Source organism: Miscanthus floridulus, chromosome 14 (assembly GCF_019320115.1).
Source record: "Miscanthus floridulus cultivar M001 chromosome 14, ASM1932011v1, whole genome shotgun sequence".
NCBI classification, from domain to species: domain Eukaryota; kingdom Viridiplantae; phylum Streptophyta; class Magnoliopsida; order Poales; family Poaceae; genus Miscanthus; species Miscanthus floridulus.
The window spans coordinates 85,281,435-85,298,320 of record NC_089593.1 but is presented as its reverse complement, the minus strand read 5'-3'; the positions used below and the strand labels follow the sequence as shown (position 1 = coordinate 85,298,320).

General features: G+C 41.8%; 1 pseudogene; it reads left to right on the top strand.

The window, feature by feature from the left end:
- Window positions 1-8,840: 8,840 nt before the first annotated feature.
- On the top strand, window positions 8,841-11,404 carry LOC136503902 (uncharacterized; annotated as a pseudogene).
- Window positions 11,405-16,886: the final 5,482 nt, after the last annotated feature.

Sequence of the window (16,886 nt, the reverse complement as noted above, 5' to 3'; positions counted from 1 at the left end):
GGCACTAAGCAAAATGTCCATGGCATAGAAGTTTTCGTTCTCAAGAGATATATCATGTGGAAACAACATTGAGCCTCGATCATTATCGAGAACAATGGTTTTATGGCCAGAGGGACATAGGTTATGTTCGAGCAAGGTTGGCAATAGATGTTCAGTTTCACTAGAAAGCCTAGGTGAAATGAACGGGGAAATGAACTTCACCTCCTCGGATGGGTTATGGTTGGGATAATGCTCCACCATGGGGTTTTCTAGGTGAGTGGTGGAAGCAGTTTTCCCACATTCTTCACCAAGGCTCCCATGAGTAGATTTCTTTTGGAAAAGTTTTTCAAAGGGTTAGCCTATGAGAAGTTCAAAGTCGAGGATGGCAAAGATATAGAAATCTAAGCGAACCTCGGTTTTATTAATTTCAATTGGCACGTCCCTAACAATCCCACTACACTCAAAGATGAGTCCTAAGGGACTTTTGAAAAGTTTGTTGGTCAAGATTAGCGGCATGTTGCCCAAAAGATTTTTCACCAGAAATTCTGATATGATGCTAGTCCTAACTGTGGGGTTGTGCAAGGCTTCTATGTTTGTTCTCCTTCATATGGTTTCATAAACTATAAGAGAGATATATAGATTTTGTGAACAATGTTACTACCACTTTCTTGGATGAAGAAATGACCAAAATAAAAGTTGTAGAACGTGACCAGTTCTACAACTTTGTTGTTGATGACTTTTTCATATGAAATCATTTACTACTTCAAAATGTTGTTTGAAGTTATCATTTCTTGAAATTCAAATTTTAAATTGATAAAACACAGTCACATAAAAAATGACAAAAAATAATAGCTGTAACAACACAATAAATAGGTAGGGCATGATTTTACAAAATTTTAGGAAAAAAATCATCAAATTTGAAGTTAGTATGAGGGAGAAAGACTAGTTAAAGGTTTTAGCCAGAGATTAAAAAGAGAAATCACACTTGTTCATCAATCTTTGAATCAATTTAATTGCCACGGACCCTATTTTACTAATTAAAACCACTGCTTGTTCGAACTCTTTACATAGCGCAATGGAAAACACACTTGCTTTTGGCCCTAGAGGTCAAGGTTTGCTCCTTGGGTGGGACACAATTTTTTGCAGCTTTTTTATTACTACAGACACATCTTGGTAACACGCGTCTGTACTAATTAATTTCTGCAACCCTTATTTTAATGATTTTCACCGACTGAGTGGAAACATCCCCCACTCGCTCTCGTTCCTAGTTCCCCTCTCTTCCCGACAAGCGGCGGTAGCGCGATGATGGGTGCGGGTGTGGGTGTGGCGGTGGGTGCTGGTTCTGGCTGCGCGTCCGTTTTGGGAAGATAGCGATAGGCTCCAGCGCCGCTTCATCGTCCAGTGCATCTGTGCGGGTGCGAGGAGCGAGACATGGGCAATGTAACATCCCCGATGTTAAAAAGCAATTAAAATTTGATCATGAGCATCACGAAGCATAATCATCAAGTATTGTGGCATTAATGCATTCTATGTTTCATTTATACCATGTCCATGTTACACATGTTATGTTTCACATGTTGCATGAAATGATGTCAATAATAGGGTTTAAGGTTCTTTGTGAATTTATATATGTGAATTTGCTTGAGCAATTAAAATGTTGTTAAAATAAATCTTGTTGTTTCAAGTGTGCTTTATAATATAGAATAAAAGTTTATTTAAGTTTTCAAATCAAACATGCTTAAATTTAAGCTCAAAGATTGAATTCAATAACCAATTCTCATACGTAGTCAATTTGACTAAGTCCCTGATTATTACTTATAAAGTTCAATGTTTGGGATTTTATTAAATCAATTTTCATAAATAAAATTTGTCCAAACTTGTTCCTTTTCTTAGTGCTATGTTTAAGCTTTATTAATGTGTAATTAGATGTAATAGTTGAATCATGTTTAGCCTCTAATTAATTACCCAAAAATGTTTGAGTAAAACAGTTTTCAAAACCCTAACTGAAGTTCAGTAGATTAGTTTCAATCTACCTATCTTCTTTAGATTAGATCTATCTAACCAGTTAGAATTAGGAGATGGTTCCTAAAGCAAAGTTGGAGAGCAAATCAAGATGTGGACCTTTTGTTTTTGGAGCCAATCGAGTTGCCATTTGGATTTGGGAGAAAATGGAGGGAGAAGATGCCCTATCAGGCTGCTATAGTGCACGATGCCTGAGAGCACTCTGCCTGTCTGCTCGCCACCGCCGCTGACCATTTCGTGCTGCCTTCACACGTGGAAGCACACAACTGCTTTGGTGGCAAGACCCCAAGTAGGAGCTGGACACCCCGATGCTTCGCCCTCACCTATACCTCATCCAATCGGCCACTGTCCTCGCCTTTCCCTTTTTCTAGCGCCACCATCGAGCTCTCGCTCCGCCATTGATTTCTTCGCCCTTGTTCCACCTACGCCCAATTCACCTCGTAGCCAGCTTTGCCTGCTCATAGCGCATCGGTCAAGCCAGCTAGCGCCACCACTAGCCACCGGAGTCGCCCAGGCGTCGTTGTCTTCCTCGGCGACACCCGCAACGCTGCCATGACCACCCCCACCGTGGCCAGGCCACTCCGATGAGCCTCTCGCTAATCCGTTTCACGCGCTAGCTTCGCCATGATCCCCTGATACTTATCAGCTTGCCGGTTTTCATAGATAAGCCACAGACGCATCGAAACATCATCGCCGCCGCGAGTTCATGCCACCGCCGTCATCCTCACCGCCGACCTCCCAGCTCCGTTGTGTCCCCGACTCAACCATCTAGTGTTCTGAAGTCGCGTAGAGCTCCTAAAGCTAACCATGCCCTCTAATTTGACTCAACCACATCCTAGTCATTGGAACATTGCCATGCCGGCGTGCTTTGCCCTGCTAACCCTAATCCGCACAACAAAGCCCTTAGGCAGGTTCGCGAGGTCGAGAGGAGTGAGTAGGAGCAAGCCCCATCATCGAAGATGTTACTGTTGGTCGCAGCCACCACGTCGGAGCTCCATCATGTTGCCATGGCCGCCAACGTGTTTGTTGCTATGCTCCAAATGTTCAACTGGTACCACCAGAGAGTGCACGAGGGAGTGGGGAGTTCACTGGGGTAACTCTCGTCACCGGCGAGGTCACTGCCGACGAGAACCCACCGGTCAAAGGTCGCTAGCGCTGCAGCCAGCACGAGCACACGTCGGGTCCGGTTATCAGTGAGAGTGGGTAAGGGAGGGGTGAGTAAGAAAAGGTTTTCAGCGTTTTTTATTTTCAAAAAAAGATAAAATGTACAGTTTTATGTTTAATTCATAACAAAATAATTAGAGCTGATAAAATTATGAAAATTTTTGTGTAAGCTTGTTATCATATGCTTGATCATGGAAAAATATTAGTTAGTCATAATCATTAGTTTTGTTATGCTTAAAAATTATCTCTTTTAATTAACAAATGAACACTACATGATTTTTATAGATAAAAATATTAATCATTTTATCATGAAACTTTTTGTGTATGCTTTACACACTTAGATTTGCCTTCATAAAAATCATGGTACTATTTTGACAATCCTAACTTGCTTAATTAATTTAAGTGTTTATAAATGCCTTTTCCATGGTTAATAAATATTAAAATGAATTAGGATAAATCATAAAATGGCGTGGTGTATTTTGGAGTTGATTGTAGCCTTGGAACACCAAAACCCTGATGTTCCTCGGCAACTTAAGTCCTTTCCATGATATGCTTATCCTCAACTTGTTATATATAATAAATAAATGTTTTAATTAAATGCTTAATTAGTAGATGCATGTTTATAAGCCTTGATTGCTCCTTATTTGCATAGTTGAGAAAGTGGTTATGATATGTGGATGGTTTTCATGTTAATCTTACTGGTCCATGTTAAGTTAATCCTTTCATGATAACAACTTATTAACTTGTGGTTACTAATTAAAATGCTTTGTAAGGTAATGACCCTAGTTCTTAGTGAAGGAAAGTTGTACTCAAGATAATTAACTTTGTTTATCTTCTATTAATGCACTTGAATGTCTTTCATCATGCATCATGGCATGTAGTCCATCATGTTAAGTAAAACATCATTTATTACATGTAGTGTACGAGAGTGAGAAGGCTCGTGTCGATCAAGTTTCGAAGAAGGTCTATCCACCAGTGGTGTTTGTGCCAAGTTTGACCTCTGGATCTTTCTGTGGAAACTAACTTCTCTGCAATGCCGACAAGCCCTAGAGCATAAACCCATCTCTAGTATTTACAAATCTTTATTACACTTTAAGTCTTGTGAGATGTGCATTAAATAATTAGGAGTTGGTCAAATACCATTGCTGCATGATTACCTTGATAATCAGGTATCCTTAGTTATATCCTGCTAGTATGAATAGGTCGGTACCTCTTATCCTTAGTAATGTTTAGACTTTGTTAGAAGTCGAATGATGGTTTCATTGTTTGAGAGAAACAGGTTTAGCTTGCTCTTCTCAGCTCTACCGATGGATCATGAGAATACCATGATAATGTTAATGTTTAAATTGAGGCGGCGGGTAGCTTGCATCATGAAATGATTCAATGTAGTGCTCCTCCTATGTCGATTGAGGACCGATTGTTGTAGACCTATCGTGTTTGAGACCTTGCAGTACTGGCCACATACTCTGGTAAGCCTATGACCTCAGCTATTCCATTATGAGAAAAGCTAACCACACACTAGGAGTGGGAGATGGCAAGAGTAGCATGTACCCACCCTACGAAAACATCACATATGACATAGGGCGGGGGAGTACTGTATTCTCGGGTAGCATGGACCAGTTCATGTTTTGGAGGATCCGAGTGAAGGTTAATATATGTAGGTCTAGGCCCTGCATATGTCGTGTGGTAAGGAAACCCTAGCTAGGCCAAATCGATTTGAATCGCTGTGCTTCTCAGAGAAGGAGACTCGATCCCCCGATCTACATCGTAGTTAATCAATGGAACATGGTTACTTGAGGATATGAGATGAAAAGAGATGAGATGATTAATGAAGTGATTCATTTAGATTAGGTGCAAATTGGATACTACTGGTAAACTTAATACACAGCTAAAACATTGAAAGTAAGGATCCACTCATAGTAAGCTTTTCTGCAAAAGTTACTTCTTGCTTCAATCTTTCCTTAAAGCTAGCATGCCCTTGGAGTCTTTTCTTTTGGTCGGGTAAGACTTGTTGATTACCCTCAAGTACTCAGGGTTTGTTAACCCCTGTTGTAGGTTCTGACTCATGTTGCTAATTGAGGTCCTGTTAGTGGGCTTGACATGATCTAATCGTCTCTTCTACCTTAGGTGTTTTACCTAAGTGGCTTATGTAATTCTACTCACTTTTGTGGAACTTAAGTTAAGTTTGACTTGAACATGTCTTGTAAGCTAATGTTATAAGTCTTTCCGCACTCCGATGTATGATATTTTTGTACCAAATGTTGTAATGTTGTGGTAACTCCATGTTGATCTTGTATGAGTTGTAAAATGTGGATGATTCGGGGTTCCCCGAGGACACTCGACAGACTACCAGAGTTATCTGGCTCTCGTGTACAACAGTTAGAGGTCTTTAAGATAATGATAGGTGCACATGGGCCATATAATTCAGGTGGAACAAGGGTGAAGAAATCGATGGTGGAGCGAGAGCTCGACGGTGGTGCTGGAAGAAGGGAAAGGCGAGGATGGCTGATGGTCGGGCGAGGTATTGGCGAGGGCGAAGCGTCGGGCATCCAGACCCTTTTTGGGGCATTGCCACCGAAGTATCTATGTGTTTGCACGCATGAAGGCGGCACAAAATGGTGGGCGGCAGCGGCGAGCATGCAGGCAGAGTGCTCACCGATGGCATGCACTATAGCAGCCTGATAGGGCATCTTCTCCCTCCATTTCCTCCCAAATCCAAATGGCAACTCAATTGGCTCCAAAAACAAAAGTTTCACATCTTGATTTGCTCTCCAACTTTTCTTTAGGAACCATCTCCTAATTCTAACTGGTTATAGAGATCTAATCTAAAGAAGATAGGTAGATTGAAACTGATCTGCAGAACTTCAGTTAGGGTTTTGAAAACTATTTTACTCAAACATTTTTGGGTAATTAATTAGAGTCTAAACATGATTCAACTATTACATCTAATTACATATTAACAAAGCTTAAACATAGCACCAAGCAAAGGAACAAGTTTGGATAAATTTTATTTATGAAAATTGATTTAATAAAATCCCAAACATTGAACTTTATAACTAATAATCAGGGACTTAGTCAAATTGACTAAGTATGAGAATTGGTTATTGAATTCAATCTTTGAGCTTAAATTTAAGCATGTTTGATTTGAAACTTAAATGCACTTTTATTCTATATTATAAAGCACACTTGAAACAACAATATTTATTTTAACAACATTTTAATTGCTCAAGAAAATTCACATATATAAGTTCATAAAGACCATTAAACACTATTATTGACATCATTTCATGCAACATGTGCAACATGGACATGGTATAAATGAAACATAGAATGCATTAATGCCACAATACTTGATGATTATGCTTCATGATGCTCATGATCAAGTTTTAACTGTGTTTTAACATCTGGGATGTTACAGGCAACCACTGTGCCCATTCTATAGGACAACGACCATTGTGGAGCGGACCTCCCGAACCCAAAATAATCCAATGAAGCAGTTCTACACTTGCAGGAGTCGTGATTGGGTAAGTTATGTTCATTGATTTGGGGATGATTTGGGAGGTTTCAAATTGGCGCTAGGGTTCATCCCTACCTTCTGTTCTTGTTCCTGAGTAGGGTAGCGGCTTGTGTGAATTCTTCAAGTGGAAGCCAAAGAGCCCAGGTGAAGCTGTGGACACTATAGGATTGATGGATGGCATGAGGGAAATTCAAGCGGCTCTGTTGAACTTAACCAATATGGTGTCTGCCCAGAGGGTGGATATGAGTAGCATAGCTAGGGGACAGAGAGTGACTAGGTGGATGAATGTGGCCTGTGTGTTTGTAGGAGTTGTGAGCTTTGTTGTCATGTGCATGTTGCTGTATAAGAATGCTGAATGATCTTTGCTTTGTATAAGAATGTTGAATGAATGGAATGAATCTTTGCTTTGTAATATCTTGATCTTTGTTGTCATGCTGCTGTGTTTGTTGAACTGAATGTTTGCTTTGTAGTGGGACACAATTTTTTGCCCTGCTTTTTTACTACTATAGACGTGTCTTAGCTTCATGAGTTTGTAGTAAGAAATTTCATTTTGCCCGTCCTGTTTTTCCAAACTCCTCACTGGCAAAAAGCAAATGTGTTATGTTTTTAACAATTAAAATTGTGCTATGATCGAACTCACGATCATAGCGCACTGGTAACACCCTTACTTGTGGACCCAGAGGTCTCAGGTTTGATCCGCGTGGGGGACAAAATTTTTGCTTTTTTTGCATATCACAAACGCACCTTCTTTCTTTTCCTTTTGCTTGCCCTTTTTTCCAAATTTCCCACAACAATTCCCCAAATCCATTAACATCTGTGCATTCGCTGCATTCTAGGGTTCCACTGTCCGTGCCGCTCTGCACCGCTGCCTCCGCCGCATTCTAGGGTTCCGCCTCGGTCTTCGCCCCATCTGCTCCCCGCATTCTAGGGTTCCACCGCTGTCGCATCCGCCCACTGTCCGTATCCGCATGCCAGTGGCCGCCCGCCTTTGTCTCCCACACCATTCGCCAAGGTCCAACAAGCATCATCTCCGAGGCTATCCTCCACCATTGTCTCCAACTCCATCCAGCAGGGCACGACGCGCCTTCTCCAAAGCTACTGGGCGTGGTGGTGGCCATTCTAGAGGCACTATGAGTGGAGTAGAGGCCACAGGTTGATGGCATCTTCCTCTTCCAACAACCCCTTAGTCCTCTCCGACAGTGCTAGCCTCCACCTTCGACCCCACCGGGTGAGTTCTAACATGGATTTTCTTCAGTTAGATGTAGCAGCTTAGTGATTTTGCAATAGCCAAGGATTTGTAGTAGGAAAGGCTATTATCGAGTCTCTGTTTGTTTCTGGTTGAGGGATTTTTGATGGATAGTTGTCAGGTATAGTAGATAGATAAGGAGCAGCAGATGAATTTTTGGAAATTAGAATGTCTGGTTATGCTTGTATGATGAAACCTGGTAGTTTTGTTCTAGTTGAGTGGATTGAGATGTTCTTGTGCCTATGACATGAATGAAATACTAGACTAGTAGCATTGGTTTCTAGAGCCTAAACTTATACATTTATTTTAGTCTTATCATGTTTACTGAACACTTGCTCTAGACTAAAGTTAGCTGAAATTATAGATGCTAAACACTTGCTCTAGACCTGTAGATTATTGAGATGTAAATGTTGTATAATGGGTTTGCTATATTAGCTTTTCTATATTACTGAACACTTGCTCATAGTCTACTTATGCTTGTTGATCAGTATAAACTCTTGTGGGTCATACTTAGCTGAGAATTGCAGTTAGTATTACATAGTCTGTTGTATTTTCTGTTGCTTCCTTAACTATTGATCTAGTTGTTGATGATCTAGTTGAGTGGATTGAGATGTTCTATAGCCTAAACTTGTAGATGTATTTTAGTCTATTCTGAATTTTCTATTCTGAATTGTACATCATCTCATGACATTTTTGCTGTTGTTTTCACTGTATATGTGTCAAACATGGATCTGTGGTGCTGTAAAAGGGTGTCTGCACTGCTAGCTATTGACTGCTGTTACAGTCCCTATTAGAATGGTAAGATGCAGCTTTGTGATAAACTGACACTAGTTACTATTAGATGGCAGTGCTCTATCATGTGCACTAACAACCTTGCTCACCTTTGTTTGATAGATGTCTGATCATGCATCTATGGCATCATCAGGAGGAGAAGATGAAGAACCAACTAATAGTGGAGAGGAGGGACACAACATAGATGCTAATGAAGAGGAGGAAGAGAGAGATGCGGATGCAAGGGACCAAGAGGGAGATGCTACTACAGAGGATGAAGAGAGAGATGCTAATGCAGAGGCGCAGCAATCTGAACCTCCTCATCAACCTCGAAGAAGAAAGCGGACAGTCACCCGGTGGCCAAATGATAAGCTAACCGTCACGAAGCTCAATCTGGTTGGGATTCCCACAGAGAAGAGGGCCTAGATAAGATTGAGGAGGCTGATTGGTCTAATTGCTAGACAAAGGATCTCCTTGGTCCTGTCTTCATTCAATTCACTAAGTGAACAAGACAAGATGACTATATTTGATGAGTGTGTCCAGCCTTGGTTGGAGTTTCCAGAAGAATTGAAGGCTATTGCGTGTAAGAAGATAATGCAGATGTTAGCCAAGAGTTGGACAACCCACAAAAGTGACCTTACATGCAATTTTATCAACAAAGGGTTGGATGCCATGGTGAAGCACACATACATTTCAAAAGAAGATTGGGCAAACTTTGTGAATTGAAGGACAGTGAAGAAGCAAAGGCAGCAAGTGAGAAGTACAAGAAGCTTCGGTAGAGGAACTTGCATGACCACTGCCTAGGGACAGCAGGGTATGAAGGGAAAGACACAAAGTGGGAGCAGGAGGACAGGGAGTTAGCCGCCCAAGGCATCAGTAATACATGGGACCAGTTTCCAAGTGGCCACCCAAGGAATTGGCTACATCCATGGAATACTTTGGTTAAGTCAGAAGGAAGTGCTGAGATTCGTTGGTTAAAAGATCCAGCTGAAAGTGTATCTAAGAAAATTATAGAGAATCAAGGAGCCCATGAGTCTTTAGGGCTCACTTTGGTTAGGGAAAAGGATGTGCTCACAGAGGTCTTGGGTAGCCCAGAACAAATAGGCCACGTGCTTGGTGTGTCTAGTTACAATGGTTGGAAGCATTGGTTGGATTGCACCGGCATGTACAGAAAGAGGAAGCAATCAACAAGTGATGTGGATGTGGAAGCCATCAAAGAAGAAGTTAGAAGCCTAGTGATAGAAGAAGTTACCAAGAAGGTCACACATGATATCATGGCCATGCTGCATGACCAAGGACTGCATTTGATGTTGCCTTCCAACACCCCTAGCCCTGTAGGTGGTCGAAAGAGTAGCTGTGCCTCAGCCTCAGATGCAGTCGATAGAGATTACTTCGATGGACTTGAGGTAACTCCAGATCTAGATACTGTTGACCTTCTAACAGAGCCAACACCTTGTACCCTAGTAATCAACCCTAGAGGTTATCAGATGGAGGTAGCAAGGGGTATGGTGTTTCCATAGCAAAGTGACCTATGTTCACAACTAGTAGTGCAAGATTATGCCATTGTACATATTGATTATGTATATCATAAACATGAGGACAGACCGTTGAGTCCACGCCCAAGTCCTGAGGTAAGAACTCTTGGACAGGCTCTATACAAGAGGGTCCAGTGGAGGAGTGGCCATCTTGTGGTATCATCAAAGGTACTCTCTTCTCCAAAATTACTAAGACCTCCACGGCCTTGGAGCTCCAAAAGCAATCAAAAGGACCTTGTGGGAGGCAATGAGAAGGCAAAGGGTGCCTCTAAGAGTGCAACTGTTGACAAGCCGAAGAGTGGTATACTTTAGAAAAGAGTGCTTCAAAGGAGAGTGTGGCAGCGCCGGAGCCAGCGTCGAAGCCAGCTAAGTTCACAACTCCTCTAGCTAACCCACCAATAAAACCTAGAGCAGCCAAGAGTGACAGCAAACTAGAATAGCAGGTGGGTGCTAAGCAACAGAAGGTGGATAAACCCACCAAATTGTCTAAGAGTGCCCCTGGGGTTCTATATGGACATAGGCCAAGCCCAAGTTCAAATTTTGAGAGCGATTCCTATCAGAAACAGAGCTTGAGAAGGCAAGACCTGGGTGTGTTGCTCTTCATGCTTGGTATATGAAAGAATGTGAAGAGAAAAGGACAGCCAGGATGGTTGTTGTGTTCATGAAACAACATTTTTTGTGTGAGACAGACACTGAGTCTCTTGCTTTGGGATTAGAAGACTTGTTTGACCTCTTCAAACTTGATAGATTGGATATAGGACTTCTTCGTGTGTTGACACTGTAAGTACAATTTCATCTATTTTCTGGGCTTGTTCATTTTTAGCTAGGGATGCTCTTCATATATTTGCTTGCTAAATTGTTTTTGTATGTTTCTTTATTCCTAGATGCCTGATTGTAGAAGCTAGGGCCAAAGATGTGTCTGTTGGCATTATTGATCCAGATCTAGTGTCAATAAAGACTATGAACACTGATAGACATTGTAGCATGGGGTATCTAGAATATTGCCTAAGGAAATATGCCAAGAAAAATTTTGTGATGTTTGCACATAACTGTGGTGGGCACTGGATTGTTGTCATCATCGTTCAAAAGTGGCCGAAGGTGATATATGTCGACTCCAATAGAGGCAGGAAGTCAGATTTGAGTCCTATCAAATCTATGATCGATGAGTGAGTATTGTCTAACCTACTATTGACCCATGTATTTTTTTCTTAATTATGTTATTGGAAGTCAAAAAAATTTGATAACAACTCATGTATGTGTAGGGATTTTAGCAATTTCCAACCCAGGCTAAAGAAAGGGCAGAAAAAATTGAAGTTGACTCATGCAGCCAAAATTCCAGTAAGTAGTGCTTCACTTCCAGTTGTAAAGTCTTTTTGTCAATTTAATTATTAACCATGTGTTTCCTATGTTCGCAGTGCCAGCAACAACGTCTGGACCACACATGTGAGTTGTTTGCGGCCCACAACTTGATGCTGGCAATGGCACATGCCAATTTGAATGATCCTCAGGTACAATTGCAAATATATATCAGTGATCAATGAATGTTTTAAAAATCTGGATATAGCAGTGTATGTAGCTGACTGCAAGCTAGAGATCTTGTATTGGATTAGCAACTGGGGAATGAATGAATGCTAGCAGGCAGTGTGTAATGCAATTGAGTGCTTGTGCTGGGTCATGGAATGGCAATGGCGCTCGTTGGAGCTTTACCTAGCTGCTATACATACTAGCTTAGTGTCAGCAATTTAGCAAGTGATGTGATGCACTGATGATGCTTTTTCTGTTCACTTATGATGCTTTTGTGCCTATACACACGTTGGCCTTTATCCATACACAGTGTTTTTTACACAGTGTTTTTGTGTTTACTGATGATACTCTTTGGCAATTATAGGAATTTGAAGTGCAGTCCACTCCCAGCAACTTTGAGTATATTAGAGAGAAGATCGCCTCGTTTATTGTGTCACAGATCATCAATGAAAAAGGCGAGTTTCATTGTGCAGATACACCTTGATGAAGTGCCTGGTATATATGTTCATTCGATCTGTCCTATAGCTAGCTGCTGCTATGCCTAATCTATGAACTGTGTGTTTGGAGCTGGGAGATACAATTGGAGTTGTGAGACACATGTGAATATGTGTGTGATGAACAATGTATACCGTGTGATGAACAAATTAAGTTTTGAGATGAACAGCTGTGATCTTGTATATATATATATATATATATATATATATGTCATTTCTATGATATATATATATATATATATATATATATATATATATATATATATATATATATATATATATATATATATATATATATATATATATATATAATCTGTGTATATCTGTGCTGTGTGGGTTGTGTTGTGAGCTAACAAACGCGTCTATAGCCTAGACCCGTCTGTGGTAAGAAAAATACTACAGACGCGTGTAGAGAATACGAGTATGTAGTATGCTACTTACTATAGACGCGTTTATAAATGTCGTCCGTAATAGGATCCTTACTACAGACACGTGTATTGAACATGTGTCGGCACTATTATTCTCGGTATAGATGCGTTTATAAATATCGTCTGTAGTAGGATCCCACTATGATTCTTCACATAGATGTGTCTTAATCTTGTCACGGACGCGTGTTGGCAACACGCGTCCCCGGTAAGAGCAACTGCAGACGTGTGTAGGTACTCACCAGTCTCTATTAAGGGATTATCACAGACGCGTGTTCGTTTTGTCACAGTCGTGTGTTGGTAACACGCGTAAGTAGTATTTACTTATTATAGACGCGTTATGGCAGGAACGCGTCTGTGATGTGCCTGAACACGCGTATGTGATGTGCTTTTTTTACATAGTGAGAGTAGAAGCGAGAGAAACCAACAAGAAGCGTTTTCTGGCGGAATCAGCTCCAAGCGATATGGACCCTAAGATGAAAGATCGGACGGATCCAATAATTCAGGACGAAGTGGCACCGGTTTGTCTCCGAGAATCTACCGTAGAATATAGGGTTAAAATAATAATAATGGTAGATCAGTACTTACAGCTCATCGCCTAGTTAGCCCACAAGCCCACAATCAACTAGCAGCCCACGATGTCAAAGGAAACAACCCATGCGGCTAGCGTCCCAAGCCTGGCGCTAGCGCATCTTCATTTCGAAAGGGGCGGCGGCGGCTGGTGGGCAGTGCTACAGCAGCCAGCGGCACAGCGTGACAGCGCCAACTGCAGAAGCAAGTCCGACTGATCGCTCGCCAGCAGGCTTGGCCACTGAACACTCGCCAACGGCCGCATTGAAGGCACATAATTTAAAACGGTTCACAATATTGCTTGATGAAATTTAGAGCGAATCACTATTGTGTGTTATACAATTTCCAAGAAATTTATTTGTCCATCACTAGTAGAGAACAGAGCTTTGATCCTTGGCTAAAATAGGCTCTAGTCCCGGAATTTTTTTCCCCCGGGACTAGAAATACCTTTAGTCCCGGTTGGTGGCTCCAACCAGGACTAAAGGTCCCTGCCCAACGGCTACTGCGCCAGACAGAGGTGGCAGGGACCTTTAGTCCCGGTTGGAGCCACCAACCGGGACTAAAGGTATACTTTTACTCCCGGTTGATGGATCCAACCGGGAGTAAAGGTCTACTCCCAGGCCGTGGCTGCGCCTGGGATTGGAAAGTTACCTTTAGTCCCGGTTGGAGCCACCAACCGGGACTAAATGTTCTCCCTTTATATATCGGCCGTCTCCTTCTTCCTCCCCGAGCCCGAGCTCAGCACATTTTGAAGCTCACTGCACTAGTGTTCTTGCTTCCTCCCTCCCTCCATTGTTCATCCATCCATTCTTCGATTCCTCCGTCGATTTCTTCGATTCCTCCGTCGATTCTTCAGTTGTAAATGTTACCAATCTCATACTCTCATTTTTCACCATTGTCTTATGCCATTTTGTTTACTATATATATGATTCTTTATTGTGGTTTTTTTCATTTGTAAGCAATTTGAGCTCAAAATCACTTCAAGCTTGCATATTTACATGAAAGAAGGTTAAAGTATATATAAATATAAACTTAGAAAATAGTTAAAAAATTATAGCAAATCCGTACTAGTTGAACTTGCGGACCGTGTTCAGCTCGGCGAGCATGTTCTCTGCCGAGCGGTAACGGACGTCAAGGAGGAGCTTTGATTCTACGAGGGAGAGCGACAACGGTCGTGGAAGACCATGTTCCCTTCCTCGTAGAATCGGAGCTCTTCCTTGACCAAGTACGGTGCCGTCCGGTGGAGAAATGCTCGCCGAGATGATCACGTAAGCAAGGTCAACTAGTACGGATGGTTATTTATTCACATGTCCCGATATCGTCGCAGTAGTCTGTCAATCACCGTACCTAAACGTAGTATATATAAATATAAACTTAGAAAATAGTTAGAAAATTATAGAAAATCCGTACTAGTTGAACTTGCGGACCGTGTTCATCTCAGCGATCATGTTCTCTGCCGAGCGGTAACGGACGTCAAGGAGGAGCTTTGATTCTACGAGGGAGAGCGACAACGGTCGTGGAAGACCGTGTTCCCTTCCTCATAGAATCGGAGCTCTTCCTTGACCAAGTACGGTGCCGTCCGGTGGAGAAATGCTCGCCGAGATGATCACGTAAGCAAGGTCAACTAGTACGGATGGTTATTTATTCACATGTCCCAATATCGTCGTAGTAGTCTATCAATCACCGTACCTAAACGTAGTATATATAAATATAAACTTAGAAAATAGTTAGAAAATTATAGAAAATCCGTACTAGTTGAACTTGCGGACCGTGTTCATCTTGGCGATCATGTTCTCTGCCGAGCGGTAACGGATGTCAAGGAGGAGCTTTGATTCTACGAGGGAGAGCGACAACGGTCGTGGAAGACCGTGTTCCCTTCCTCGTAGAATCGGAGCTCTTCCTTGACCAAGTACGGTGCCGTCCGGTGGAGAAATGCTCGCCGAGATGATCACGTAAGCAAGGTCAACTAGTACGGATGGTTATTTATTAAAACATGTTTTTGAGCTATAATGTATTAAAAAATGAGTATAGAGATCTAGATAATTTTATAGTTTCTTAATTTTATTTGTTTATAAAAGGAGAAATTTATAGTGTATTAAAAAATGAGTATAGAGAGTAGATGGCAACTGCTTCCGGGTCCTCGGCCTCTCATGGGTTTCCAAAGCGACTTAGGCCGGGCCTCCCTCTCATTCCATGCGGCAAGTGTCGTGATGAAACGAAGATTGTGATGGAGTACCGAGTGAAGAAGGAGGGTCCCAACAAGGATCGTATCTTCTATAAGTGTCCGGATCGCAATGTGAGTTATTTTATCGTATTTAATGATTATGGTTAGTTTATACCTATTTTCATGATGGTTGTGATTAAAGTTCTAATTTTTTGTTTTAATTTCAGTGGGATGGCAGTGGACGATGTTCATGCTTCTACTGGGAGGAAGAGTATGTTGAACTCGTACAAAAATATCTTACACAACAGGCAGATACGGCGGCTAATGAGGCAGTGATCCAGCCGAAGAAGCCCAAAGATGTTGCACAATCGGGGGATCTGTCTGTTTTAGTTGAGATTGGTCGCGAAATCCTTGCGCTCCTGAAATGTATTTTAGCTTTAGTTCTTTTAGTGGTAGTTGGGATTGTCTACATTGTAGCGATGCTTTCATAAATTTGTATCTTTTGTGGTGGCATGCATGTTGTATAAATAATTAATTATGATCTAGGTTTTAATATGATATTTATGTCATGTAATGCAGATGAGCCGTCATTGGATGTATAATGCTGATCGCCGCTCCCAAGAGTTCATTGACGGCGTGCATTCTTTGTTACGTGCGGCCGAAGCAAACAAACGCGACGGTTTCATGTGCTGCCCATGTGCCATATGTAAGAATACGGTGGAATATCCTTGCTCAAGGACTCTTCATTCACACTTGTTCAAGTCGGGTTTCATGCCAAACTATATTTGTTGGACAAAGCACGGAGAAACCGGTGTTGTAATGGAAGAAGGTGAAGAAGAACAATGGGACGACAATGATATTATTCCCGATGGTGCGTGCTTCAATGATACTACAATGGGAGAAGCTGAAGAAGAGGTAGCCGCAGAAGATGAGCCGGCTGATGATCTTTCTCAGGTCATTCGTGACGCACAAAGAGAATGTGAAAGTGAAAAGGAGAAGATCAAGTTCGAGCGGATGCTAGAAGATCACAAGAAATTGTTGTACCCAACTTGTGATGCAGGGCAGAAAAAGTTGGGAACCACACTAGAATTGCTGCAATGGAAGGCAAAGAATGGTGTATCTGACAAGAGATTTGGAGAGTTACTAAAAATCCAAAAGAAGATGCTTTTGAAGTACAATGAATTGCCCACCACTACCTACGAAGCAAAACAAGTTGTCTGTCCTATGGGGCTAGAAATAGAGAAGGTACATGCATGTCCTAATGACTGCATCCTGTACCGTGGCAAAGAGTACGAGAAATTGGATGCATGCCCGGTATGCCATGCGTCGCGGTATAAGATCAGGTGAGATGACCCTAGTGATGTTGAGGGCGAACGTCCGCGTAAGAAAATCCCTGCCAAGGTTATGTGGTATGCTCCTATAATACCACGCTTGAAACGTCTGTTCAGAAACAAAGAACATGCAAAATTGTTACG